This window comes from Vidua chalybeata, chromosome 26 (assembly GCF_026979565.1).
Source record: "Vidua chalybeata isolate OUT-0048 chromosome 26, bVidCha1 merged haplotype, whole genome shotgun sequence".
In the NCBI taxonomy this organism is placed as follows: Eukaryota; Metazoa; Chordata; class Aves; order Passeriformes; family Viduidae; genus Vidua; species Vidua chalybeata.
The window spans coordinates 6133691-6149731 of NC_071555.1; the positions used below are offsets into that span (position 1 = coordinate 6133691).

The 16041-nt window shown below is 46.5% G+C and overlaps 2 long non-coding RNA genes across 2 annotated transcripts; both read left to right on the plus strand.

The window, feature by feature from the left end:
* The first annotated feature begins 354 nt into the window (after nucleotides 1–354).
* LOC128800095 (uncharacterized) lies at nucleotides 355–1998 on the plus strand. Its single transcript, XR_008434914.1, has 2 exons — nucleotides 355–518; nucleotides 1154–1998. It is a non-coding gene; the product is annotated as an uncharacterized LOC128800095 (long non-coding RNA).
* A 5228-nt stretch (nucleotides 1999–7226) lies between these two features.
* LOC128800181 (uncharacterized) lies at nucleotides 7227–10979 on the plus strand. Its single transcript, XR_008434931.1, has 3 exons — nucleotides 7227–7486; nucleotides 10108–10153; nucleotides 10632–10979. It is a non-coding gene; the product is annotated as an uncharacterized LOC128800181 (long non-coding RNA).
* The last annotated feature ends 5062 nt before the right edge of the window (nucleotides 10980–16041 follow it).

Below are 16041 nucleotides of genomic sequence, written 5' to 3' on the forward strand. Positions count from 1 at the left end.
AGCTGGGGAGGTCCTCCCGCCGCCGGCCTCTCCCCCGATGGCGGTCTGCTTGCAAGCCCCTAGGCAAACCTGCGCGCAAAAACATCTTTTTGCGACTTATCAGTGCCAACCTTAAGAAAATAAATTAATACATACCGCTTTCATCCGCTAGTCGACGGGCCGTGGTATGCTCCCCGCAGTGTACAGCCGAGGCGCAGAGTCCCTCCGGGGAAAAGCCCCGTGGCGCCTGAGGGTGTCTGCTCCCAACCGGACCTGCGGGTGAGCAGAGCAGTCCCTTCGTGGTCGCCAACTGAAACGATACGCGGAATAAATCAATAGACTCCATAACCTGGGGTAGTTATGAAGTGGGTATGTACGTCAGCGCCCGGGACAAGTGAGATAGCTCTCCAAAACTTGTGCCCCGAGCCTCAGTCTGACCCACACTTTTATTCTTAAAGACGTTCCATATGCAATACACTGCACGACTTTTTCATGCGTATTCAACCCCTGGCCCCGCCTGTCCTCGCTTCTCATGCTAAGTAAGTCCACGCCCTTCTGGGCATGCGTGGTTTGCTGTGGTGGTCGTACGGGGGTCTCTTGGTGGTCCTGAGGCTGAAGATTGTGGTCTTCCTCATGATTGAACTTTTGAACTTTTCCTCTCTGCGCGTGCGCTTTTGGTCCTTTGGTGCTTATCTGAGTACGTCTGTCAGTCTTGATAGGCTTGGAGACAGAGGAGCTTCTTTATCTGGGTTCTTTTCTTCTTCTGGTATTGTTCTTTATACAAGAAGCTTCAGAAATTTGCATTTTCCTTTGCCCTTTGTATTCGGCAGAGGTTTCTTAAGTAAAAGGTTGAAAATTCAACAGATAACTCTACAAGCTAAATTAGAAATGCTTAATGCATTTTGTTAACCTAACTCTAAAAATCTCTGTTTCACCTCGAGAGCTGTCACAGAGCAGAAGGGCAGCTGAGATGCTGAAAAGCAGCAAAGCTGAACAGCCTGCCTCAGCTTCAGCAGTGTGCAATTGACTGAAGGCAAAACTCGAAGCAGCAGAGCAGCGGGCTTCTGTGCGCACTGAAGGCAATTGCAAGAATCCAGCAGCTGCTCCTTGCCAAGCACAGTCAGCTGCCTAGGTTCTTGCTTCTTGACCAACTCACAGTTGCCCTTCTTTTCAGCAGCTGCCACCGTGTTCTCTGCATCTCGGAGCCTCTGGGGAGCAACAAGAATTTCCAAGACGGTGTAGGAGCCCGTCTGAAGCCCCTCATTTTCCGTTCTGCCTTCCGATTGCCACGAGAAAGAATCCCTTCCTCCACTGCAGTTCCGGCTTAGAACAGGACACAGTGCAGGTGCAACCACTGAACCGTCATGCTAGCTGTTCCGAACAAGGCCTGGCAAGAACTTGGCAAGGACTTGGCAAGGACTTGGCAAAGACCTGACGTGGACCCAGCACGGGACAGCCTGATGCGCGGCCTGCTTCTAATCTCCGTTCTTAAGCCAAATGAACTTTTGGGGTGACTCCCGGGGTCCTTCATTGAAGACCCCTCATCTGCCTCGTTACCAGTGTGACAAACAAAGAATGAGAACCCTCCTCCCAAGGACTGAGACTGAGACCCCTGCTATAGGGAGGAGGGGAAATTGGTGGTCTGACCACTAATGACATGACCTGTTTCCCTTCAGTGATTCAAATGGACTTATTCTTCATTGTATTCGTCTTGCTTTGGTGGTTTCTGTGGACTCAGCTGTTCCCGCGTGGCGATTACAATGGACTTTCGTTGTTACACTTGCTCCCCCCTCTTTCCTCTGTGGACTATAACTGGAGCCCCGAGTCGACCAGAACTTCGGAGACTCCCCCGACACGACAGACGGATCCCCATCGTCCGGACCACTGAGGATCTCGCCTGTGTTGGTAGCTATTCCCATACCCCTCTTCTCTCTCTCTCTCTCCTTTTATCTCCTTTCCGATCCCCACTATCGCATTTACTGTTTTGGCCCCTAATAAAGGTGCATTTGTTGTGATTAACTGATAGTCCCTTGTTGTTTGCCTTTTTGCACTTTTGGGATCGGTGAAAAGAACCATCACGACACCCCGCAAGAAGCGGATCGTGACATTAAAATTGGCGTCACGGACAGGATTTCTGTCTAGACAGAAGGGTTGCAGCTGAAAAGGCACCCACACTGTCTTTGGAAATTCACAAAGGATCCACTAGTGCAAAAGGCGGGACACTTGTTTTGTTGTTGTTGTGTATCTGGTCTGGGAAGGAAGGGACAACTTGAAGCAACTAAGCAGAGCCTCCCAGGCAGATTATTGTCCTTTCACCCAGCCAGGGAAGCGAAGGGCGACACAGCGAGGGCTGTGTAGTTTTGTGGAACTTAAGTTTGTAGCTCCCTGTCGTGGTTTTGGTCCCTTCACAAAATGAGTGACAATCTTAGCCTTGAAATTAAAGCTGAATTTTATGCACTACTAGCCAAACACAATGCCAGACCTTCTACGGAAGGAGAAAAATGGGCACAGAGTAATTGGTTGAACTTAGAAAATGTTATTGATAGAGTGTGTTCATTACAACATGAAACAAAATTCAAACTGGGCAAAAATAAAACTATCTTATGCTCAGTTTTGGGAGCTTGTCTTACGGCAGCTATAGAAAATGGCTTCGAGCGAAGAAGTGAGGAACATGCTCTAATAGACTCCCTTCAAAATCTAGTTGAAATTTTGCAAAAACAGTTCTATGAAGCAAAAGATGTGATCTATGCATTGCGAGCTGCCTTAACAGAGGAACATGTTAACAAATCACATCATGCTGATTCCTCTACAGAGCCTGAGGAGAAGGAAACTCCTCACATGAAACAAATCTATCCTCATCAAGAACTTGAAGCAGCAAGTAATTGTGGGGAACATTGCTGCCATCACTTGAGACCCTTGATTAAAACTATCTCAGTGTATAGCTATCTCAGTGATGATGATCTCCAACCTCACATCACAACCAAACACATACCATCACAACTAAACACTGCCACTGAGCTAGCTAAGCTTAAAAGGGAATATGGACACCCTCCACATGAATCAGAAACAGAATATGTTTTCCGGGTGTCCCTCACTGGTGGTGATCAAATTCAATTAACTGAACAGGAAGCCAGTGGGTACTGGGGACATGGTGTCTTCTTAACAACAGGAGAGAAAGGTGACACATGGTCCCTGACACAGCGTGCAGCTTTTTGGGCCGGGGGAACAAGCCCCTTGGAAAGGGGAGATCCCATAGCTAGAATTAGTACCCCCGACCAACTCTTGGAAAATGTGCACAAAGCTGCTTGCCTGCAAATGACTCTCAAAAAGAAATTAATTCCTGACTTTGAATCCCTGATGCAATTACCTGTGAAGCCCGAGATAACGACCCCTTGAATTTGTGGGCTTCCAGAATCACTCAAACCTACAGCAATTCTCCTTCCAAAAACGATAGCAGCTGTATCTCCTGTAGAAAGACCAGATAGATTTCCTAGTAAGCAGAAGGACCCATTTGTTCCCCTTTATGACTTGTTGAGGAAAGGGGTGAAATGGGATTGGAGTCTTTCTCAGGAGTCAGCATTGCAATTGCTGATTTTTGAAGCAACAGCTCATCAAGCAGTGACCCCTATCCATCCTACAGATCCTTTCCAGGTGGAATGGGGATTTGCCTCCTCAGGGCTGTCAGTACACATATGGCAGCGGGGTGCTGAGGGTCTGACAAGACCTGTTGGTTTTTACTCCCGTGGTTCCAAAGATGCTGAGAAAAGATACACTACCTGGGAAAAAGGATTGTTGATGGTTATCTTAGCTTTCCTAGAAGTAGAAAAAATTGCACGAAAACAACCAATTGTATTGAGAGGCCCCTTCAAGGTTATTAAGACAGCCACTAGTGGGACTCCCCCTCCTGACGGGGTGGCCCAGAGGGCCTTAGTGAGAAAGTGGTATGCTCAGGTTGAACATTACTGTAACTTCTTCTCAATGACAGAAGGATCTGTAAAAACTTTACCAATCCAAGAAACGGAGAGCTTGGACAAACCTGCCTCTGTAATCAAAGTAACCCCTCCTTTCTGCCCCAAACAATCAGCAAACTCTTGGTTTACTGATGCTTCTGCTAAAGGGAAAGGAAAAGTATGGAAATATAGGGCAGAAGCCCTCCACTTTTCCTCTGGTGAGCAAATGATTACAGAGGGAGAAGGTAGTGCACACATTGGGGAGCTGATAGCTGTCTGGAGTGTTTTTCAACGAGAAGCACAGAATTCCTCTTTGGTCTGCATCTACACTGACTCCTATGCTCTGTACCAAATGATCCTAATAATCCAGCTCATGACCCTGGCCAACCTGTTCTGGTGGACCTCTCTTACTATAGGACTAGTAGCACTTGTGCTAAAACCCCCTCTGAATAAATATGCATGGGAAGCCTCTGGTGCTCTAGGGAAAGAGCATTGGACAAATACATGCTGGATAATTCCATCATTCTAACTTTTCTGCCTCTCGGCGGCAGAATTCTGTTGTGTTTACTTTTTCAGAAGAACTCCGAGGGACATGAAGACCACCTAATCCATGATCAAACTGGTAATACTTTTCTGCATCCTACCACAACCCCATGGCCAGAAACCAGCTGAGTGACCGTGGTCTGAACTAATTGTGGTAGCATGCAGAAAAAGTGAAAGGATCTCTTTAAGCACAAAAAGGTCTGCACGCACCCAAGCGTACAGGATTGTTGGCACAATTTTACACTAACACAGACTGCAGAAGTGGTTTGTTTATGGGGAAAAAACAACACCAAAGGGCTTTCTTTTAAGTTTATAATAAATGCTGTAGCTCAATCTACTACGGTTTATACCACCACCACTACCAGCACTCGAGCCCAGCCACCAGTTATGCTTACCCCGAAAATTTTTGAAGTTGGACCATATATAATCAGGAAAACTGGCCAACAACAGATATTATTTGATCCGGCATGGTCTCTTAAACAAGTCAAATTGCTGATGCAAAACAATGTCTCAGAAATACAACCAGCTTGTTCACCCTTTTTGCAAACCTCTTTTCAGGCTTGGACAACCTGGCTGCGACAGTGGAACCCTCCTAAAAAACGGGTGCCAAGAGACATAACTGGTGTTGTGGGAACAGAATTGGGAATCAGTTCAGAGGTATTAATGAATAAATTGGCTTCTCCGACTAGAGATTTGACCAAAATACAGCAACCACTGCAGTCGTCCTTATCGGCCTTGGGAACACATCAGTGCTTGCTATCAAACATTCTACCAAATTGGGAAAAGATAAATGTGAAGGATAAAAAATTGATCCTTGATGCACTTAATGCCACACAAAGCAATGTTTCCTTAGCTCTTAGCTGTATCCAGGCTCAATTATGGATGCAGTCAGTTGCTGCCTCAATTATAAGAGAAGGTGAAGAAGGCACTTTTCCTACTGAGATTAGGAAAATAGTCTGGGACAGTGCCACTGACTTTGAAAGAGATTTCCAATCCTGGTGGAATTTAGTGAATTTTACCTATGACCCTAACACAAACACAGCCACAGCATTTTGTGCTGACCATAAGTAATGCCTCAGTGCATTTGATATTCCCTAGCATCGCATTAGGATTAAATCATGATGGAGCCACTTTCTATCCTTCTGAACATAGAGAATGGGCCCGTCAAATTGATGACAAATGGCAAACTGTCAATTTAGAGTCCTGTACTATCCGAGAACAACTAGGGTTTATCTGTGAAGGTAATGCAATTATAGCTCAAGATATCTGTTTAGACACAGAACAAAATAGCTGTCATTTTGATATTCATCCTAACGAGACTTCTGAAACAGTCCTTGTATCTACAGGCAATGGGCGTGCCTGCTTCAGAACCGCTTGTGATACTGTGTTTATAGAAAGTACAGTAGTAGATACTAAAAATCATTCAAATTATTGTGCTTGCAACTTTACTAAAATTGCAGGATGTGATTTTTCTTTTGTAGCTCCAGTTACCTTACATGAACTTTTAGAATCCAATCTCATGTTGATTCACAAGCTACTGCCTACTCCCATTGGGATGAACCTTACTTTGGTAAAGCAACTATTACTTCATCAAGATCTAATAGAGATCCTAGGAAAAATCAAGGAGAATGGACAGAAAACTCTGGTAACTGTTCATCATGATGTGCAAGAAATACATCGTGTTGTAGAAAGGGTGGAAAGTGATGCCGAGCACAAGTGGTGGGATACCCTTTTCGGGTGGTCACCCACCGCCACCGGTATCCTGAACAAATTGTGCCATCCCGTTGTTGTTCTTCTGATTTTAGTTATGATTGGTTTTGTTTTATCAGTAATCTTGCTTATTGTAAATTGGAGAATGATGAAACGATGAACAAAATTAACATCTATAATTAATGCACACCACTTGGCCGACATCCTTTACACTATAGATGTTCCCAGGACTGTAGACACAAGAAGATGATAGGGTTGGTAGATATGTTTTACATCATTTTCTTTTATGATTTGTTTTAATCACTGTTTTAATTATTTTTGTTTCTTGATTATAAAATTATACTGAGTAATATCGATGATACTAGGTTTATTACTTTACTGCTTAATATTGATTATACTGGTTTATTATTTGATCAATTTATTGTTTAATTGATTAATATTGATTATTATTTAAACAAACTATTGCTGATTTAATTCTTGTCTTAGTTTTCCTGTTTTCTCTTTCCTTTCCTTTTTCTCTTCCCTTTTCCCTGGAATGTGCTGCCAACACTTGATGAGTCCTGAAGACTCCACGACGACACCATGGAACCCTGCTGATGAAGATCTTTCGAGGGCAATCGTCAGTCACGGGGTGGTGTAAGAGCCCGTCTGAAGCCCCTCATTTTCCCATTCTGCCTTCCGATTGCCACGAGAAAGAATCCCTTCCTCCACTGCAGTTCCGGCTTAGAACAGGACACAGTGCAGGTGCAACCACTGAACCGTCATGCTAGCTGTTCCGAACAAGGCCTGGCAAGAACTTGGCAAGGACTTGGCAAGGACTTGGCAAAGACCTGACGTGGACCCAGCACGGGACAGCCTGATGCGCGGCCTGCTTCTAATCTCCGTTCTTAAGCCAAATGAACTTTTGGGGTGACTCCCGGGGTCCTTCATTGAAGACCCCTCATCTGCCTCGTTACCAGTGTGACAAACAAAGAATGAGAACCCTCCTCCCAAGGACTGAGACTGAGACCCCTGCTATAGGGAGGAGGGGAAATTGGTGGTCTGACCACTAATGACATGACCTGTTTCCCTTCAGTGATTCAAATGGACTTATTCTTCATTGGATTCGTCTTGCTTTGGTGGTTTCTGTGGACTCAGCTGTTCCCGCGTGGCGATTACAATGGACTTTCGTTGTTACACTTGCTCCCCCCTCTTTCCTCTGTGGACTATAACTGGAGCCCCGAGTCGACCAGAACTTCGGAGACTCCCCCGACACGACAGACGGATCCCCATCGTCCGGACCACTGAGGATCTCGCCTGTGTTGGTAGCTATTCCCATACCCCTCTTCTCTCTCTCTCTCTCCTTTTATCTCCTTTCCGATCCCCACTATCGCATTTACTGTTTTGGCCCCTAATAAAGGTGCATTTGTTGTGATTAACTGATAGTCCCTTGTTGTTTGCCTTTTTGCACTTTTGGGATCGGTGAAAAGAACCATCACGACACCCCGCAAGAAGCGGATCGTGACATTAAAATTGGCGTCACGGACAGGATTTCTGTCTAGACAGAAGGGTTGCAGCTGAAAAGGCACCCACACTGTCTTTGGAAATTCACAAAGGATCCACTAGTGCAAAAGGCGGGACACTTGTTTTGTTGTTGTTGTGTATCTGGTCTGGGAAGGAAGGGACAACTTGAAGCAACTAAGCAGAGCCTCCCAGGCAGATTATTGTCCTTTCACCCAGCCAGGGAAGCGAAGGGCGACACAGCGAGGGCTGTGTAGTTTTGTGGAACTTAAGTTTGTAGCTCCCTGTCGTGGTTTTGGTCCCTTCACAAAATGAGTGACAATCTTAGCCTTGAAATTAAAGCTGAATTTTATGCACTACTAGCCAAACACAATGCCAGACCTTCTACGGAAGGAGAAAAATGGGCACAGAGTAATTGGTTGAACTTAGAAAATGTTATTGATAGAGTGTGTTCATTACAACATGAAACAAAATTCAAACTGGGCAAAAATAAAACTACCTTATGCTCAGTTTTGAGAGCTTGTCTTACGGCAGCTATAGAAAATGGCTTCGAGCGAAGAAGTGAGGAACATGCTCTAATAGACTCCCTTCAAAATCTAGTTGAAATTTTGCAAAAACAGTTCTATGAAGCAAAAGATGTGATCTATGCATTGCGAGCTGCCTTAACAGAGGAACATGTTAACAAATCACATCATGCTGATTCCTCTACAGAGCCTGAGGAGAAGGAAACTCCTCACATGAAACAAATCTATCCTCATCAAGAACTTGAAGCAGCAAGTAATTGTGGGGAACATTGCTGCCATCACTTGAGACCCTTGATTAAAACTATCTCAGTGTATAGCTATCTCAGTGATGATGATCTCCAACCTCACATCACAACCAAACACATACCATCACAACTAAACACTGCCACTGAGCTAGCTAAGCTTAAAAGGGAATATGGACACCCTCCACATGAATCAGAAACAGAATATGTTTTCCGGGTGTCCCTCACTGGTGGTGATCAAATTCAATTAACTGAACAGGAAGCCAGTGGGTACTGGGGACATGGTGTCTTCTTAACAACAGGAGAGAAAGGTGACACATGGTCCCTGACACAGCGTGCAGCTTTTTGGGCCGGGGGAACAAGCCCCTTGGAAAGGGGAGATCCCATAGCTAGAATTAGTACCCCCGACCAACTCTTGGAAAATGTGCACAAAGCTGCTTGCCTGCAAATGACTCTCAAAAAGAAATTAATTCCTGACTTTGAATCCCTGATGCAATTACCTGTGAAGCCCGAGATAACGACCCCTTGAATTTGTGGGCTTCCAGAATCACTCAAACCTACAGCAATTCTCCTTCCAAAAACGATAGCAGCTGTATCTCCTGTAGAAAGACCAGATAGATTTCCTAGTAAGCAGAAGGACCCATTTGTTCCCCTTTATGACTTGTTGAGGAAAGGGGTGAAATGGGATTGGAGTCTTTCTCAGGAGTCAGCATTGCAATTGCTGATTTTTGAAGCAACAGCTCATCAAGCAGTGACCCCTATCCATCCTACAGATCCTTTCCAGGTGGAATGGGGATTTGCCTCCTCAGGGCTGTCAGTACACATATGGCAGCGGGGTGCTGAGGGTCTGACAAGACCTGTTGGTTTTTACTCCCGTGGTTCCAAAGATGCTGAGAAAAGATACACTACGTGGGAAAAAGGATTGTTGATGGTTATCTTAGCTTTCCTAGAAGTAGAAAAAATTGCACGAAAACAACCAATTGTATTGAGAGGCCCCTTCAAGGTTATTAAGACAGCCACTAGTGGGACTCCCCCTCCTGACGGGGTGGCCCAGAGGGCCTTAGTGAGAAAGTGGTATGCTCAGGTTGAACATTACTGTAACTTCTTCTCAATGACAGAAGGATCTGTAAAAACTTTACCAATCCAAGAAACGGAGAGCTTGGACAAACCTGCCTCTGTAATCAAAGTAACCCCTCCTTTCTGCCCCAAACAATCAGCAAACTCTTGGTTTACTGATGCTTCTGCTAAAGGGAAAGGAAAAGTATGGAAATCTAGGGCAGAAGCCCTCCACTTTTCCTCTGGTGAGCAAATGATTACAGAGGGAGAAGGTAGTGCACACATTGGGGAGCTGATAGCTGTCTGGAGTGTTTTTCAACGAGAAGCACAGAATTCCTCTTTGGTCTGCATCTACACTGACTCCTATGCTCTGTACCAAATGATCCTAATAATCCAGCTCATGACCCTGGCCAACCTGTTCTGGTGGACCTCTCTTACTATAGGACTAGTGGCACTTGTGCTAAAACCCCCTCTGAATAAATATGCATGGGAAGCCTCTGGTGCTCTAGGGAAAGAGCATTGGACAAATACATGCTGGATAATTCCATCATTCTAACTTTTCTGCCTCTCGGCGGCAGAATTCTGTTGTGTTTACTTTTTCAGAAGAACTCCGAGGGACATGAAGACCACCTAATCCATGATCAAACTGGTAATACTTTTCTGCATCCTACCACAACCCCATGGCCAGAAACCAGCTGAGTGACCGTGGTCTGAACTAATTGTGGTAGCATGCAGAAAAAGTGAAAGGATCTCTTTAAGCACAAAAAGGTCTGCACGCACCCAAGCGTACAGGATTGTTGGCACAATTTTACACTAACACAGACTGCAGAAGTGGTTTGTTTATGGGGAAAAAACAACACAAAGGGCTTTCTTTTAAGTTTATAATAAATGCTGTAGCTCAATCTACTACGGTTTATACCACCACCACTACCAGCACTCGAGCCCAGCCACCAGTTATGCTTACCCCGAAAATTTTTGAAGTTGGACCATATATAATCAGGAAAACTGGCCAACAACAGATATTATTTGATCCGGCATGGTCTCTTAAACAAGTCAAATTGCTGATGCAAAACAATGTCTCAGAAATACAACCAGCTTGTTCACCCTTTTTGCAAACCTCTTTTCAGGCTTGGACAACCTGGCTGCGACAGTGGAACCCTCCTAAAAAACGGGTGCCAAGAGACATTAACTGGTGTTGTGGGAACAGAATTGGGAATCAGTTCAGAGGTATTAATGAATAAATTGGCTTCTCCGACTAGAGATTTGACCAAAATACAGCAACCACTGCAGTCGTCCTTATCGGCCTTGGGAACACATCAGTGCTTGCTATCAAACATTCTACCAAATTGGGAAAAGATAAATGTGAAGGATAAAAAATTGATCCTTGATGCACTTAATGCCACACAAAGCAATGTTTCCTTAGCTCTTAGCTGTATCCAGGCTCAATTATGGATGCAGTCAGTTGCTGCCTCAATTATAAGAGAAGGTGAAGAAGGCACTTTTCCTACTGAGATTAGGAAAATAGTCTGGGACAGTGCCACTGACTTTGAAAGAGATTTCCAATCCTGGTGGAATTTAGTGAATTTTACCTATGACCCTAACACAAACACAGCCACAGCATTTTGTGCTGACCATAAGTAATGCCTCAGTGCATTTGATATTCCCTAGCATCGCATTAGGATTAAATCATGATGGAGCCACTTTCTATCCTTCTGAACATAGAGAATGGGCCCGTCAAATTGATGACAAATGGCAAACTGTCAATTTAGAGTCCTGTACTATCCGAGAACAACTAGGGTTTATCTGTGAAGGTAATGCAATTATAGCTCAAGATATCTGTTTAGACACAGAACAAAATAGCTGTCATTTTGATATTCATCCTAACGAGACTTCTGAAACAGTCCTTGTATCTACAGGCAATGGGCGTGCCTGCTTCAGAACCGCTTGTGATACTGTGTTTATTGAAAGTACAGTAGTAGATACTAAAAATCATTCAAATTATTGTGCTTGCAACTTTACTAAAATTGCAGGATGTGATTTTTCTTTTGTAGCTCCAGTTACCTTACATGAACTTTTAGAATCCAATCTCACGTTGATTCACAAGCTACTGCCTACTCCCATTGGGATGAACCTTACTTTGGTAAAGCAACTATTACTTCATCAAGATCTAATAGAGATCCTAGGAAAATCAAGGAGAATGGACAGAAAACTCTGGTAACTGTTCATCATGATGTGCAAGAAATACATCGTGTTGTAGAAAGGGTGGAAAGTGATGCCGAGCACAAGTGGTGGGATACCCTTTCCGGGTGGTCACCCACCGCCACCGGTATCCTGAACAAATTGTGCCATCCCGTTGTTGTTCTTCTGATTTTAGTTATGATTGGTTTTGTTTTATCAGTAATCTTGCTTATTGTAAATTGGAGAATGATGAAACGATGAACAAAATTAACATCTATAATTAATGCACACCACTTGGCCGACATCCTTTACACTATAGATGTTCCCAGGACTGTAGACACAAGAAGATGATAGGGTTGGTAGATATGTTTTACATCATTTTCTTTTATGATTTGTTTTAATCACTGTTTTAATTATTTTTGTTTCTTGATTATAAAATTATACTGAGTAATATCGATGATACTAGGTTTATTACTTTACTGCTTAATATTGATTATACTGGTTTATTATTTGATCAATTTATTGTTTAATTGATTAATATTGATTATTATTTAAACAAACTATTGCTGATTTAATTCTTGTCTTAGTTTTCCTGTTTTCTCTTTCCTTTCCTTTTTCTCTTCCCTTTTCCCTGGAATGTGCTGCCAACACTTGATGAGTCCTGAAGACTCCACGACGACACCATGGAACCCTGCTGATGAAGATCTTTCGAGGGCAATCGTCAGTCACGGGGTGGTGTAAGAGCCCGTCTGAAGCCCCTCATTTTCCCATTCTGCCTTCCGATTGCCACGAGAAAGAATCCCTTCCTCCACTGCAGTTCCGGCTTAGAACAGGACACAGTGCAGGTGCAACCACTGAACCGTCATGCTAGCTGTTCCGAACAAGGCCTGGCAAGAACTCGGCAAGGACTTGGCAAAGACCTGACGTGGACCCAGCACGGGACAGCGTGATGCGCGGCCTGCTTCTAATCTCCGTTCTTAAGCCAAATGAACTTTTGGGGTGACTCCCGGGGTCCTTCATTGAAGACCCCTCATCTGCCTCGTTACCAGTGTGACAAACAAAGAATGAGAACCCTCCTCCCAAGGACTGAGACTGAGACCCCTGCTATAGGGAGGAGGGGAAATTGGTGGTCTGACCACTAATGACATGACCTGTTTCCCTTCAGTGATTCAAAGGGACTTATTCTTCATTGGATTCGTCTTGCTTTGCTGGTTTCTGTGGACTCAGCTGTTCCCGCGTGGCGATTACAATGGACTTTCGTTGTTACACTTGCTCCCCCCTCTTTCCTCTGTGGACTATAACTGGAGCCCCGAGTCGACCAGAACTTCGGAGACTCCCCGACACGACAGACGGATCCCCATCGTCCGGACCACTGAGGATCTCGCCTGTGTTGGTAGCTATTCCCATACCCCTCTTCTCTCTCTCTCTCTCCTTTTATCTCCTTTCCGATCCCCACTATCGCATTTACTGTTTTGGCCCCTAATAAAGGTGCATTTGTTGTGATTAACTGATAGTCCCTTGTTGTTTGCCTTTTTGCACTTTTGGGATCGGTGAAAAGAACCATCACGACACCCCGCAAAAAGCGGATCGTGACAGGTGAGATGCATGAAAAATAAAATCAAAACCCAGGAAAGTTGTCCTGGAACACCTTCCATTGGCATGCCAAGAGTGAATTCAAGAGGCAGGAGAGCAGCAGCCACCGTCTTGCAGCAGTCTGCGAGCTTCGCACACAAGCCGGCTTCTTCGCGGCTTCGTTCTTCGCCTCTTGCAAGCTACCGCCATCTCCGGCTGCCGGAGGCCAAGAAGCGGCTACTTCGCGCACAGATCACTGGATCGGCAGCGGTGCGCTCGGAAGAGCCGCTTCTGCCGAAAGACGCTGGCAAGCGGCACTTGCTTTCGGCCAGCTCCGGAGCTGCGTATTCTGCCTCTCTAGTCGCCTACATCGTAGCGAAAAGCTTTTCCGCTCCAGTTCTCAAGGAGAAAGTGTACCAGCACTGCTCACTTAGCCCGACCTTGCCAGGAAATAAGATTTGCTGCACATTCCAAGGACACTGCACTTTCCTGGGCAAGCTGCTGCAACCTGCTGGCAGATGGCCGTGCTCTCTGCCCACTCCTGCCCAGCTCTGGGTAGTAGCGGGCACGTTGCAGCCTGGCGAAGGCAAGAAGCCTCGAGAGCTGTCACAGAGCAGAGGGGCAGCTGAGATGCTGAAAAGCAGCAAAGCTGAACAGCCTGCCTCAGCTTCAGCAGTGTGTAATTGACTGAAGGCGAAAAACCAAGCAGCAGAGCAGCGGGCTTCTGTGCGCACTCTAGGCAATTGCAAGAATCCAGCAGCTGCTCCTTGCCAAGCACAGTCAGCTGCCTAGGTTCTTGCTTCTTGACCAACTCACAATTGCCCTTCTTTTCAGCAGCTGCCACCGTGTTCTCTGCATCTCGGAGCCTCTGGGGAGCAACAAGAATTTCCAAGGTGGGATGCATGACGACTATGTCAAAACCCAGGAAAGTTGTCCTGGAACACCTTCCATTGGCATGCCAAGAGTGAATTCAAGAGGCAGGAGAGCAGCAGCCACCGTCCTGCAGCAGTCTGCGAGCTTCGCACACAAGCCGGCTTCTTCGCGGCTTCGTTCTTCGCCTCTTGCAAGCTACCGCGATCTCCGGCTGCCGGAGGACAAGAAGCGGCTACTTCGCGCACAGATCACTGGAGCGGCAGCGGTGCGCTCCGAAGCGCCGCTTCTGCCGAGAGACGCCGGCAAGCGGCACTTGCTTTCGGCCAGCTCCGGAGCTGCGTATTCTGCCTCTCTAGTCGCCTACATCTTAGCCAAAAGCTTTTCCGCTCCAGGTCTCAAGGAGAAAGTGTACCAGCACTGCTCACTTAGCCCGACCTTGCCAGGAAATAAGATTTGCTGCACATTCCAAGGACACTGCACTTTCCTGGGCAAGCTGCTGCAACCTGCTGGCAGATGGCCGTGCTCTCTGCCCACTCCTGCCCAGCTCTGGTAGTAGCGGGCACGTTGCAGCCTGGCGAAGGCAAGAAGCCTCGAGAGCTGTCACAGAGCAGAGGGCAGCTGAGATGCTGAAAAGCAGCAAAGCTGAACAGCCTGCCTCAGCTTCAGCAGTGTGTATTGACTGAAGGCGAAAAACCAAGCAGCAGAGCAGCGGGCTTCTGTGCGCACTGAAGGCAATTGCAGAATCCAGCAGCTGCTCCTTGCCAAGCACAGTCAGCTGCCTAGGTTCTTGCTTCTTGACCACCTCACAATTGCCCTTCTTTTCAGCAGCTGCCACCGTGTTCTCTGCATCTCGGAGCCTCTGGGGAGCAACAAGAATTTCCAAGGTGGGATGCATGACGACTATGTCAAAACCCAGGAAAGTTGTCCTGGAACACCTTCCATTGCATGCCAAGAGTGAATTCAAGAGGCAGGAGAGCAGCAGCCACCGTCCTGCAGCAGTCTGCGAGCTTCGAACACAAGCCGGCTTCTTCGCGGCTTCGTTCTTCGCCTCTTGCAAGCTACCCCGATCTCCGGCTGCCGGAGGACAAGAAGCGGCTACTTCGCGCACAGATCACTGGAGCGGCAGCGGTGCGCTCCGAAGCGCCGCTTCTGCCGAGAGACGCCGGCAAGCGGCACTTGCTTTCGGCCAGCTCCGGAGCTGCGTATTCTGCCTCTCTAGTCGCCTACATCTTAGCCAAAAGCTTTTCCGCTCCAGGTCTCAAGGAGAAAGTGTACCAGCACTGCTCACTTAGCTCGACCTTGCCAGGAAATAAGATTTGCTGCACATTCCAAGGACACTGCACTTTCCTGGGCAAGCTGCTGCAACCTGCTGGCAGATGGCCGTGCTCTCTGCCCACTCCTGCCCAGCTCTGGGTAGTAGCGGGCACGTTGCAGCCTGGCGAAGGCAAGAAGCCTCGAGAGCTGTCACAGAGCAGAAGGGCAGCTGAGATGCTGAAAAGCAGCAAAGCTGAACAGCCTGCCTCAGCTTCAGCAGTGTGTAATTGACTGAAGGCGAAAAACCAAGCAGCAGAGCAGCGGGCTTCTGTGCGCACTCTAGGCAATTGCAAGAATCCAGCAGCTGCTCCTTGCCAAGCACAGTCATCTGCCTAGGTTCTTGCTTCCTGACCAACTCACAATTGCCCTTCTTTTCAGCAGCTGCCACCGTGTTCTCTGCATCTCGGAGCCTCTGGGGAGCAACAAGAATTTCCAAGGTGGGATGCATGACGACTATGTCAAAAACCAGGAAAGTTGTCCTGGAACACCTTCCATTGGCATGCCAGAGTGAATTCAAGAGGCAGGAGAGCAGCAGCCACCGTCCTGCCGCAGTCTGCGAGCTTCGCACACAAGCCGTCTTCTTCGCGGCTTCGTTCTTCG